Consider the following 14,947-nt stretch of genomic DNA (forward strand, 5'->3'; position numbering starts at 1 on the left):
TATTTCTTGGCAATCAATACACCCGACATGTTTTTACTACCCCAAAATTACAGCATTCCTTATTTTATATGGTAAAACATATCATATATAAATGAAATCTACGGTCATATAGCTTTTCGCTACACTATAATTATATAATCTCAACCTGTCCAAAGCCACGCTCAACATTTCCTTTTTCTCTAGTCAAAATAGAAATAAACTCATATTTTTCCTCAAGTCAGGCATCAGATTATTATTATATTTATGTAAATAGTTGTGATGCAGTATAGTTTCCAAATGATATGAGAAATAATGCCCCATTTTTATATTTTGGTTGACATTAATAACCGTTTCAAGGTTTCATCATTTTCTTCAAAATATCCTTCATTCATAATTGAATTAAGCCCATGGTGAGTACAGTCAGTAAATATAAATCCCACATAAATCCTTCTAGAAAACTCTTAAAGCTAACCGACAAGTGAAGGATGTAACATCCGTCTCTATTACCAATAAGGCTATTGGCATTCAGATTATGGATGACCTGTTTATAGTCATGAAATTGATACATAAGGTTCCTTTGGCGTGTGGTATGTATTCTATACATGAAAGGAAAAGAAGTGCTGGAACTTCAAAAATAGAGATGCAAATTTTCAAAAAGTCATGGCTTTATCAGAAATATTTTTCCCAAAATTAATGCAAGCAATTTAAGACCTTCATGCTCGCTTTTGATAAAAATCTGTTACATACAAAATACTGTACTCGGAGGTTTTATTAAGATAAGTCAAAAGTATAAACATACGAATATATGCTAGACACCCACATTGCTTTGAGAAACACGAGATTATAAACAAGTAGTAAAATAGGATAGGCTTAAATGGGCTAAATAAAAAAATAATAAAAGGGATGAATAGCAATTTGCCGATCGTATCTATCGTAAAATGAAAGAGGGAAATGAGTGTTTGTTTAGTCTCTTATCCCGTAGGCAAACCTTCGTCACCGCATTAACGACGCAAAGCTTTCATTATCACCCGATGAAAAAATTAAACTGAAACAAATTTGTAGCATTTTAACGGGGATGATCAGAAAGATGTTTCATTAAAAATACCAGTCCATTATCCACAGATAAACGTTGGTTCTGCGCAGAATTTGTGTATACTTTTGATTATAAAAACAATAAAAAGATTATTGTAAATTAATGCGGAGTGTCGCTCTTGGTTTTCGGCTGGCTTTCATCATTTAGCTTCGAACGCAAGCGGAACAAATATTTACCCACGTGATTGAATGAAACCTAAAGCGCTCGCTGACTTCGAATAATACTATTACAAAATAGTGTGCACAAGGTTATTTGGTAAAACACAGGGCATGGCTGAACAAACAGTAATTTACTGCAAACATTTTTTAATGTAACCTAGCTACCTATAGTTGTATATTATATCAGAAATATATTTATCTCGTCAAAGTTTATTTATTCACGACACTACGATGCAAACACTCGATAATGAAGCTAAATTCGTGATTTTCACTCAATCCTGTGATCACAATTAGGTTAAACGCAACCAAAATAATACTTCATGATAGCATAAACGAATAAATTCACATGTATAGCTCAAAAACTCATGTTGAAATTCCGTATCATATTTCACATTTTATGATTAGATAAAATATTAATGTAAAATCATGAAATTTTTACCAGGTGACATAATTTTCAATTGGTAAAATGATATGCTGTGTCTTGCATATAAAAATTAAATTTCTAATCAATTAGGAGCGCAATAGACGAATGATGAGAATTAAACGTGAAAAGAGTGGAAAAGGAATTCTTAATGGATTGGGCCGAGGAAGAGACATTAATAGGAAGCCGATGGGAGTCTATTTGGAAACACCAATGCATTAACACACTATTACCAGCAAAGAAGAGGCCAGGAGAAGGAAACTACGAAGGATCGTTCAGGTTGTCAGGTAAAATGGCTGCTAGTAACCAATGATCAGATGGATAAACATATTTTTATTTCGGCAATGCGGTATGAAAAAGATTATTCTTAGAAGCTACTCCTGTTATTTCCTTCTAACCTAATTCTACTCGAAGGATGCCACGTAATATAATTATATACTCCCTCTTAATCAAGAAATTACTTATTCCAGTGATGTAAACTTTTCAAAAAATCAAGTTGTCGCATCACCTCTCCCGCGTGTATCCTTTTGATCATTCGAAAGGAACTACACACAAACTTTATCTTCTGTCCCCTTCAGATGTCCTCAACTGATAATACTCCTGCAGTGACACAATTGGCTAAAATATTTTGGCAATCTCACGTGAGATCTACTGAAACTGTCAGTGTATTCTTTACACTAGCATGTTTTGTGAAACTAAATTCATCTCTTTGGTAGAAAATTAACTAGCTTGTTGCTTTTACATGTGTTTCTTCAATTAACTATACAGGCATGTATTAACCCTGCAATGGTCCCTCTCAGTTTTCTACGAAATTTTGCAATACAACAGGGAAAAATGAAATTCATGGGCTCCTCTGTATTTCTCACTTATGAATTCCAAGGTTTCCTCCCGTTTAATTTTTTTCTGTAAACCTAAGCCGGAAAATCAACCTTTCGTTATGTAATTCATTTCTACAAACGTTCGTACGCGCATGTTCTCGATACTATAATCATAAAAACAAGTGACCCCTTTTATTTAAGAATGGTTTTCAGCAGACTGACGCTAAAGTAAGACTTCCTTCCTCGGTACTTTTTACAGAACGATGGGGTTTTGTGCTGTCAAAAAGTACGCGTGTATAGATGTGATGAATATTGAGTTGATATTCAGACAGGGAAATAATTTTCAATCCACTTAAATTCCGAAATAACAATCGTCTCTTCTGCATAATGACTACATCTCAGCTCGCCGATAGATTAATTTTATTTGGGCGAAATCGAGACAAAATGGTCCGTTCTTCCATTTAACCCATTGTCATATGCTTATTATATTATCCATAAAATTTATAATTATATGAATGTAAAAAAATATAGGCCGATGTTCCGCAAAAAAGACAATTTTAATTAATAAACAGTTGCTTTAGGGATGATCACGGCCTTTTCATTACCCTATCCCCGTTTAGCACTAAGAACATGTTGGTGATTTCACGGGATACATATGCTTCTACTTTACAAGACCCTGCCATGACTTATAACTGTCAGAGTAGATTGGAACAGAACTGATTTTGAACGGTAACCGTTAACTGCTGTTCACTCCCAATATATTAACAACAGTCACTTGACGCGTTACTGGAAATTTTACCAGCCAAGTGAACTACATAAAATGGAACTTACTGGAACTAAATTAAATAGAAATAATTGAACTACTCACTGAACATTTACCTGAAGTGAGGGATAAAGAGATTAGGATATGATTTTACAAATTATTTCGTTTTTATTTCCTAACTGCTGTCACAAAAAAGTAACACAAAAGAGCAATTAAGATCAGATAACAAAATTATCATCGAAAAAATGAAACTCCTTGAGCAGTCTTTATCAATTCTCAATAATAGACAATACTGAATACAAATCTTATGTAAAATCTCTTCCAAAAAATCACCCCAATATTTATTCCACACTTAGGGCTTTGATCTTGATTCCTTTTATTTATACTCACTTCACAATACATGTAATTGATCAAATACGAATAACTATTCCACCATTTATTATTATAATCGAATTTTGCTTTGATTCAGGCATCTAAATACACTAAGAGATTCGACTTTATTATAAGAACATAACTTAAGTAAGCATGACTACTATGTACCTTCTGCTACCATTCTACTACCATTCATTGCGAGCAAGAAGAATTCTTACATAGATCGAACCAATGATAAACTCTCTACATGAGCAAGAACCATATTTTCATATATAACTTCCTTCAGTTTTCCTTTCACCTCAATTATTATTTCCGAAATGCCTCTGAATAGGTTTTGCTTTCCGTATCACCCCACAAGCCGAAGTTAGGTACCATGAGATTTTCTAAAAATGCCATGTTCTTATATTTGGCAACAGATCGTGTGAATCTTGTCAATACCGTTCGTATTATATTTCAGCACTAACACAATATTAAAACACAAAATTATATTTTACCACATCGCTTGCCAAAATGTCAAAGGACCAATTTGTGGAAATCACTGATGGTTCATTCAATATGAACATAGGGAAATAATTTCAAGGATTAAAACGCTCACATTTGGCACAATGCTGGACACAGTTGAAAAATTCTTCCATTAAAACTATAAAAAATGCATGAAGGGTTCCGACAGCAGACTTCCAACCAAAATATTACTGAGTTTCATACAAAGCAAAAGATAATGTTCATGAGTTTCCACGCGATTATCCTTTTGCAGATACACCTAATTTCTAGCTAAGTTTAAATAATCATAATTAATAAGCTGCATATGACAAACAAAAAATGATAATATTATATTTGTGGTATACATGTTGGGTGATGATGAGAATTTGGGTGTGTTGCATTCTATTGGTAAATCTTTCGACAATTTCAAATTTTGACTGATATTTAATAAAATCCTGGCGAGGTAAATCACATTCCTTTAGTATTTAGACCGTGATATATATTCAATTGTTTCTGGCTCGACTTTGTGGAAGTTCATGTGCATTAAATGAAGAACACAATGTATTTTTGCACTGTTCTTTGTTATGGTACTACTATTTATCAAAACTAGTATTACCAAAAAAAAGGGCATTGGAAAAATATATTGCTCTTTATTTAATGAAAACAGTTATATAACTTGAAAGTGCAAAAACTTAAGTGCAGCAATATGTAAAATTAAATCCAAACTTCGTAATAAAGAAATAACGAGCTATCTAGATTTTTTCTTGGCGCTTAACTGATTTGTTTCACGCTTCATTATTTTGTAATCCCTTAACCACAATTTTTAGAATATCAAATTTAAACCATACCTTATTACCCTTTTTGCCAATTGTATCTCTTTCCCTAGGGTAGCACAGCTTTGACTACCTTATTATGCTTTTAATTAAAGCAAAGTATTCAAGCATTTTGAAGTTTAACGGAAAAGCCCACTCAATTTACGGTCTATTTTTGAGGCAGCTATCCAGAGTAACCACAAAAAGGTTGGAGTGAGTGACGCGCATGTACACGAGACGAGGGGCGAGAAATGACACTGGTTGACGAGAAAGGTCGAAAGAGATCGAGAGGAGAGGAAGGAAAGGAAACACAAAAGGAAGGACTGCAAAAGGCGGAGGACACGCCAATTGCAGTGTTCATCTAGTTCTGCATCGCTGTCACGTGTGTTTACCATTTGCAAGCAACGCCGCCGGCCGACGTTCCCATATGCTCTCTCCCTCCTGTCTCTTTCACCTTCTCTCTCCTTTCTCTCTCTCCTTTTGCCCACGTCTCTCTTTGCAATGACGGTGTTGTGTTTGTACGGAGAGTTTCCGTGCGCAATTGCATCCAAATACACTCTATAACGAGCGAGATTGAAGGTATTTTTATGAGTCAATAGTTTCCTGGTGGCGGTGCGGAGTGTCCCGTTTTCGCGGTTCGGATATCGCGACCAAGCCCCTTGGTCGCGCACGCTTTGAATCGCACTTTTTGAATGGATGTATTTGTGCTGCAGAATTGAAATGGAATGAAAGGGAGGGGTCGTGGGTGGGAAAAAAAAGCGTAGGCCGACGTCAGCACTACGCGGTCCCTTTCGGCTATTCACCAGTGGTAACAAGTCATTGTCCACCATTAACCGCTCATCCACAAAAATGTCCCAGGAGCGTGCATTTCACAAGACACCGAATTTCTGCTATAGACTGAAACTCTGCTCTCAACTCCCAAAGAGTATTAACCAGACTAATTTTTTGCGAATCAATGGTAAACATGTACTGTGCAAGCACTATTACAACTGATTCCAATATTTCACTGAATTGCTTGCACTAATGGATATGACTGCGGTTTTAAAAGGACGAAAATCAAATCCTGAAGAGGAAAATCATTAAAAAATTTAGAAGGCACAATGACTGATACTTGAAATACTTCTCACAAAGCATCTCATTTTTCTTTAAAACAAAAAATGAGGAGATTTTTCCCCGAACGACGTTTTTCGTTGCAGGAAATGACTAAGGTGGCATATTTGTGAGAAACTTGATAAATACAAAAAATAAAAATCTGTCTGTACCGTAATTGGAAGTTTTGGACAAAAAATTTTTCAAATTTTCCTTTTGAAACTGAAATGGTTGACTTTTCTATTTCTCAAACATGGCACAATCTCCTAGATCATTTTGCGACATCACGTAACCTCTAGGAGGTAATGTTTAAAATAGCTCGAGGGCAACTCAAGCAATAATTATTAGAATTGTTAATAACTATAAGCGGTGACAGCAGATAGCTCAGGTCATTTACGTCAATAGGCACTGGTTGATAATTAGGCAGATTTAAAATTTTCAGGAAAGAGTGGAGAGAAACCTGGCGCCGGTATCAGCCAACGATACGTTACGCTAGGCACCGAGGGTCCAAAATTCAAATTACCATCTGACAGACGGCACGTAACTCGCACAGGTCTCCACAAACCACTCTAAGCTGGAATACCACTGAAAAATCCTGTCATCTGCAGGATTCGAACCTGGATCCTTGGGGTGGAAATCTAGAATATTGGTCACCACATCATACAGATCCGCAATAACTAAGTAATAGACTTTGTAGAAAGACAATTTCGTAGGGATACAACCACTCCTAATAGTATTCATACACGAGATTCATAGCTACACGAAATTAGTACACATCCGTACTATATAACTAAAGTAATATGAAGATTGAAACAGTTCCATTGGAGTTATTGGCATTGTATAATTGATACTTAACATTTTCCTATTCGAAAGGCACGTCACAGCAGGAATTACGATCATAGATACGTTGCACATAACATTCATTTTTAAAATGTGCTTTACCATACTAATTTCTATTTATATTAGGTATTCTATTCCAGTTTTAGAAATTATTGCAATTTACGGGGTAGAAAAAACTCTGATGGTCCTCTGATTTCCCCAAATGAGAGATATACGTACGGACTAGATTATATATGTAAGCTTAAGGTTCGTCAAAACGGGTATTGAGACGATATCCTGGGGATAAGTCATGGCTATTCAGGAACTATCTGATCTGACGTTGAATACCCTAGCCAAAGTTATATAATGTACCATATTTTTCTTTGAAAAAGTATTCCCATCAGTGACAAGTAAAGGCAAGCAATACGATATGAAAGATGAACAGCACCATGGGGAACTTTATCATGAAAAATACTTCCTAATTACCCTTACGTCTCATGAATTTGCTATGCTTAAATGAAAGCAGGACATCAGGCTCTCGAAGATGATATACGGAAGGTGGAGGTGCACGAGATAGAAGGTAATGGGCGCCCAAATGGAAGGTTTGGGGATATAAAAGGACAGGCATGGTCTGCATTGGGAATAAAGAAAAAAAATGCGGCTATGAGAAATGGCTTGGGAGGATCAAGGAGAAAAAGAAAAGGGGAGAGTAAGGCGATGTTATGCGGAGAATATAGGGAAAGAGGAAGAGAAAGAAAAGGACCCTTAAGGAGGGAATGGAGTGGAGAAAGTGGAAGAGAGAGAGAGAAGATCAAATCATTGGTATTTTATGGGCGCCGAATAGCAGTCGATGGGTGAGGTCACCTTAGGAGGAGTCGTAAAAGGCGAAGCCGCAGCCATACAGTCCCGAAAATGGGTTGGACGAGAAGGGGGCGGCATAAAAGTGAGAAAACGTTGAGATGGAGGAGAAATCGGTGATCGGGTGGAAACGGAGGCCAAGGACGGAGAGCGCGAAGCGAAACACGAAAGGACGCGACTTGCTTGCTCATCGATGAGTCGGGACGGGGATTGGAACTGGACGATTGGTGAGGGAATGGAATAAGAGACGAAAACACTGGATAACATTAATGTGTCGCGTACTTAGAGGCTTGAAAAGATGGTGAAGTAGGCGATCATGAATGAAAGAAATAAAAATATACAGACGTATTGAAATCATAACATTTATTGAAAAAATCGAGGACATGCTCGACGTGTCGGCAAATGCTTAGTGCGATCTTTCAAAATTTTTAAATGCAGTAGATTCAATTAAGTAGATGTTATTACTTGAGAAAATGTAGATATATTATTTATGTACTTTATCAATTACATGAAATATTTATAGATACATAATTAGCTATGTGATGGAGAAGGTGAAATGGACCGAAAGGAAAACAAATGAGGAAATACTAGGTATGTTAGGCGAGGAGAGGGGTTTGTTGGGAGAAATCCAAAGCAGACAGGAAAAATGGATGAAGGGCATCCTGGTCGGCAGTGAGACTTTGAAGGCTCTAATACAGGGGAGAATGTTAGGCAAGCGAGGATAGGGCAGGAACAGGGTAGGGATGTTGGACGGGATGAAGGGGGGAAGGAAGTACGCAGAGATGTAGAGAGACTTGAATCGGAGTAGGTTGATGGGTTTTGTTTTGTTAGGAGCCGCAAAATATTTATTCAGCAGTTGTGCCCATTCAAAACCTACCTTAACGGGTAGATTACTTAATAAATAAAATTTTCAACATAAAACTATGTGAAAATTCAATATATCAGCTAACATTTATCCATAGTCAAGTACACAAATTTAACGTTCGTGATCGCGCGCTATTGTCTTCAGAGTTTTAATTAATTACAGAAGTATTTAGATTTTTCGAAAGATTATCGAACGATTTAAAATGCTGAAATCAAAAAATAAAAGAGCACACACCAGCTTTGCCTTACCATCTACATAATAACCCGCAAGTGACCGCAAGGGCGCATGTCGGGGGTGTTACCATTTACTCCACCCGTAAAAGAGAATAAAACCACATGCAAAATCAACATATTTGTTCTAACCGACACCCACAGCGGTGTATACACTAATGCAAAACCCTTTTAAGCATATACGCATGCAAACATATATTATCAACTAACATATACCAGCAACTAAGAATAAAGTATAATTCAGCCAACAACGTGCAAAAGAAATGAAAAGAAAGGAGGGGAAATTCCACTACCATATGGGTATGCAACATGTAACAGTCTCCGCCCCAAGGACGGAGATAGAGAATGTGACACAAGGGTGCAGGCAGTAGGATGGTCCCCCCCCTCCCAACAGAGAGAGTCGAAGGATGGAAGGGGAAACTTAAAAACAAATGAAACAGAGTAAGCAATTTTGCGTCGACTGCGTAACCATCTAGTTATAAAATTCACAATTTTATAACTAGATGGTTACGGAGGTTAGAAATTCATGTTGGATTTTGGGGGTGGTAGGTTCGGTGGTAGAGTCAAAAGGCATTATGGCATTGAAAGTGAAAATTACTGCTTTTTCCACGCAAAATATATTAATGAGATAAACAAATTATCAATTTTCCACAATTTTATTGGTAAGACACTACGCGTTCCGGTTCACATAACCACCATAAGGTATAATATTTGACTTTGAAATTTGTTTTTCTCATAACGGCGAACTTCCACTACATCTCGCCTGTATCTGTTGAGCAGAGAGTTGAAAAAGTTACATTTTAATCATAATTGATGATGGACTGCAGTAAGTTCCAAGTTCCAAGCTCTAGCTTGATTTTTTTATTTTTGGTTTTTAACAATATTTATCTTAAATGACATGGCCTCTAACGTTTTAGAACACTGCGAATTCTTCATTTCTTCAAAACTTTATTTCTTCAATCCGTCGCTCAAGATTAAATTTCTGGCCATAAACTAACGACAACATTCAATGGTTGGCGGGAATAGAACGATATAATAGTCATACTAAGGTCCTTGGCAACAGCTGCCTTTCAACAGTACCTAACCTTGGTGAAACCGTCGAATATGAAACATTCTTGTCGACAATTAGTGGCCTTCAGCGGTCGGAGAGGGCATGGCTCAGTGTGATCAGAGCGTTTGTTTACTGCCAGAACTCTAGCTTGGGCTTTTCCTCCTCTTTCACAATGTTAATACTCATCCTAAATGCCACATTGTACTATGGGTTATTGCCATTCGCTCAGCAATGAATGCAATTCCCTGGCTAATAAAGCGTGGTCATGCGCAAACATCAGATATATATTTTTCTCGAAAGACAATCCCTCCAATTTCCACTTCTTACCATTCCACTTTTATCATTTAATCCAGAGATAAATAGAAAACTACGGTATATACTGAGCAGGAATATCTTACTACTCTTTCTAAAACTGCTCGTTCCGCCACACGCATCTGTGCAGTCAGCGTCATGAACAGGTTGCGAATGCCGCCTCTCCCTCCAATCTACTCCTGGATTTCTTGAGTGTTCTCTACTGAAAAGGTCTACCAACCCTACTATCTAAAAATTCTACTGACTCTAGCAAAAATCTTCCAAAAATCTTCTAAACAAACTGTTGCAACCTAATTGTACTCCATTTGTTTCAATTATTGACATCATTTCAACTATGGTACCACGTTTGCCTCATTCCTTACTGAACCCCAACTATTGATCCTCTAAGTAATAATATTCCCTCCTCCTCACCTTCCTTTCGATGATCTTAAGCATCATGTTCACTTAGTGAGTAATTAAACTCGTCGTTCATTGAAAACGGCTGTCCTATTCTGGGATAGGGACTAACACTGACCTAGGAATATCATTCGGGGAAATGTCTTCATTTTAAATGCTAAAAATTATCCCACCAAAACCCTTTCGTCCGATTTTTTCTAAACCATTAATCAATTCCCCAACGATGTTATGTTTTCTCGAGGAGATTTGATTTTCTAATGATCTTTCTAACCTTAATATCAAATATTCCAAAACCAAAGGACAAAGTTATAGTTATATTTATGCTCGGATATTACCATAACAATTAGCAACGTTTTATTTCCACATCTCTTATAACCCTTATGATTTCCAATGGTAATTTCGCTACCGTATCTCTACTGGAGTGAAAGGTTTCTTTGCAACGTTCTTTGTTATGAACTAAATTCTCCCTATCTTTGTTTGCCCGGTATACCCTTCAGCTTCATTTATAAACGTGCCAAAACCTCCCACTGCGTCTTCCACCACGCCTCTTTCAACCTATTTTTGTCCTTTCCCAATTAATTTACATTCTATGTATTTACATTCTTCTATTTTCTTCTCAAGTCTGTCGTCTCTGATACGTTCCCATTTTCTTCTATAATTTTACTCGTTTTTCTGTCCTCACTTATAATTTTTTATGCTCCCGTTCTGTACTTATCCGTTTTTATTCTGGTCAAAGCCTTTACATTACAATTTTTCATATCTCTCCCCTGATTGATTCTTTTGAAATTTTCGTCACAATTCATTAATACTAAATAAGAATTTTAATTCACACCCGAACGCGGTAAACCATGAGAATTAATCACACCGTTCCAATATCCAGGGTGATATGTATATAATTGAGTCTAACTGATATTTCTCTAAGCCCCCCATAATTTTCAATCTATACTTACGTCTATTTTGATCAACAGCCTCAGTTTTCTTCCGAGTAACCCCTGTCACCAGCAGAACTCAACTGCTTTCCTCTTGCGGCGGTAATTTATTTTCCTATTCCATAGTTACCTACAAAATTACGTCTCTCTTCGCCCACCTTAGCGTTCCAATTCCTCAAAACTATTTAATAAAAAATATTTTCTACAAGGGCCACCTACAATTAAACTCTACACAATTATACACCGTATTTGTTTCTCCCTATAATTGCTGGTTTGAACGAAAACGTGAATAATGTCTAGATCGTAAGTTTTGCTTTTACTTGTTAAAATTATATTCTTTCGCTCGTTCACTCTATGCTTTCCACGTTATTCCTTACATTTCCCTTTTAACGCTGCTCTCACCCTTCGATGAATCATTTCAATTTCGAATATGTTACTCAACAACTATCACTCAAGTAATTTCCACTATCCTTCCATGTCACCTAGCTAATCTTTTAAATATAAATAATCATCCCTCCATCTCTAATCTTATAGTTTCTGATTTACCTGTCCCCAGCAACTTATTTTCCGGAACCTTTACTCTCACTGGTTTGATCCTCTCCCGTATCTTCTCTGCTACTGATGCCGATTCCCCCTTTTCGGTGATTTCATGTAAAGACGACCGCGAAGGCTCTGAGTCCTGTAATTGCGAGGGATCATTTTCATTATTGCTTTTTTTAGGATTGAAAATTTAGGTGGTTTCCCATTGCCTTCCTCAATAATGTTTTTAAAGTGATGCCATCACTCAATAGGTGCCTCACAGGGATCAGACGCCTTTGCAGCAGCGTCACTGAGGAACAGACGCTGCGCGGACTATCTTTTGCCTGGCTCATAACCTTCGACCCATCTGGCATGGGTGGCCAAACCTGGAGTAATTATCATTGAACCCGCCAGAAGAGCTTAGTGGGTCATCAGAATGCTTGTTCTCCCCACTTTGGTAAGGTTGCAGTCAATCGGGTGGCTATTTCCGATTAATGTAAGTAAAAAGTAGTAGTAGTTTTGAGGGGAGGCGACCGACAGCTGAGGTCATTTGCGCCATAGGGGATGGATAGGAAAGGATGAAGGGTGGAGAGAAACCCGGCGTCGGCATTGAAGGTTCAAAGTGGCTTTATACTTTATGACGATACACGTAGAATCAACGCATACTTGAAATATAAAATTCGTCCCACTATTTGTTTTCACTGCAATCTCTTGCTGGACATTTTCAAGACATTTAGCGTATATTGAATACTTTGAGTACCCTGAATACCCTGATATGAAGACACTCGGTTTCCACTGGCTCATGCGGTTCCGCTTCAAGCCAAATTAAACAAATGTCACAATTTCGTTCTCTTTAGAGATATTTTTTTACTCGATAATGCAAAAGGTACCCTAATTATATATATATATATATATATATATATATATATATATATATATATATATATATATAATGGTTTATTTTCGTTCAAATATAGAGTTGAAAATGATTTTGGCTTACTAATTGAATTTACTAATTTACATAAAAATAATATCAATTAAAATTTATTTCATAGCCACAAATATAATTACAAATAAAGGGCACTAGAGTTTTAGAATAAATACAGGTATATTTACTTTTACAGGTGACATATGGTTTTATCCAAATATTATCCGATAGTTTCTGTGCCATGAAAGATAAATAGCAAAAATTGAAATTTTGAAGACATTTTCGAGGCAGCTTTATTTGATCTAGCTATGCCCGTATTTTAATCATTCTCTATTTATTTGAATACTTATGTCTGATTTCTGATCACATGATATGATATTTACTGCATATAATATCATATGATAAAATCAGTAAATATCATATCATATGATATTTACTGCACTTAAAAAACTAATTATCTTACTAAAACTGTAAGTAAATACAAAATGATATTTTGAACCAGCTTTTTTACGAATTGTGAATACTACGTGTCAGTTTTAAGTTCCTATGTGTTTTAAAAAATTATTGATTATCGCTATAAAGTCTCACCTTTACAATAGTTCTATCATTGTTCTAATTACATCGACGTTATCATTGACAAAAATTGCATATGATTATCTTTATTCTTTTGTTACGATGGGAGAAGTGCATTAGGAGAGTAATAAGGAATATATTTATCAACAAAATAGAAAATGTAGAGAAACTTCAATTATATTTTCACGAAAGCCTTGTTGAATTCTTGTATGTTAAACAACTGGAAACATTAGGACGAGAAATATGGAAATGTGTAAGAGTATCTGATAGAACGAAAATATTTGTTACCAACATTACCCTTTTTATCCATTTCTCCTGTCTCCTTAGGATTTCTCTCAAAAAACCCTCTCCTCACCCACCATACCTAGTACTTCCTCATTTGTTTTCCCCTTGGTCCATTATACCTTCTCCGTCACCACATTTTTGAAAGCCTCTTTTGTCTTTCGTACTGCCTCAGTGACGTTTCAGCGCTGTGCCTACCTACAATCTATATCAGAGTTTTGACTCTGATATAGAGGAGAGATAAGTCTTTTCTTAGCATTCTTACTAAACGTCGCTCTCATCTCTCTCCTCCTTATGAAGGCCTCTTTGTCCAGTGCAATTCTTCTCCGTAAGTCCCTACTACTTTGACCGCGCTTGTCCTAAACATTTAAGAGACACATTAACTGTTCCCTTAGCTAAATGTTTTGCCCTGATAATTTAATGTTTATCTTAGTATTTTTATTTATGGAAAATTGCAGAACCTTAGTTTTATTTATATTGATTCTCATCACGCATCTATCGCACTGAATTTCCAATTAATTTAGCAATGCTTAAAATCCCATTTCTGAATGACCTACTAGAGCCTGGCCATCAGCAAAAATAACTAATTTTACGAATTCTTCGCCGACTTTCATGCCTTTTTCTAGTTCTTTCAATGCTTATGTAATAATTTCCTCCACCTGTACGTTAAACAGCACCGGTGATAATGAGCAAACCTACTTAACACCTCTTTCTAACATTGCCCATCCCGACTCTTCATTCCCCACTTGGAGCTGATAAATCTAAGACATATACAGTTTGCGGATTAGCCTCCTGCCTCTCCAATGCAATACTATTTTTTGCAATTCACTCATTACTTTTTCCCAAAACACTCTATGAAACAACTTTTAGAAATCTACGGAACAGGCAAATTCGCTCTGATTTTATTCTCTAATCCTCCCCATTAGTGATCTCATTACTGCAATGGCGTCACGCGTACCTCTCCCCTTTCTAAGCCCAAACTGATCATCCCCGAAGTAACTATTTGCCCTTCTCTCTATTATTTTTTTGATAGCCTCTGCAGCCTTTACATATCCTCGCACTGCTTCTTCCACCATACTTCTTTTACTTTATTCGATTCCCGTCTCAAATTTTTATTTAACTCTTTGTACTTGCTTCTACCCAATTCTGTTCGCAGTCTTCATTGCCTTCTCTCATCTATCTTTCTAATCATCACATCTG

This window comes from Hetaerina americana, unplaced genomic scaffold, assembly GCF_022747635.1.
Source record: "Hetaerina americana unplaced genomic scaffold, ioHetAmer1.1.p SCAF_6, whole genome shotgun sequence".
Classification (NCBI taxonomy): domain Eukaryota; kingdom Metazoa; phylum Arthropoda; class Insecta; order Odonata; family Calopterygidae; genus Hetaerina; species Hetaerina americana.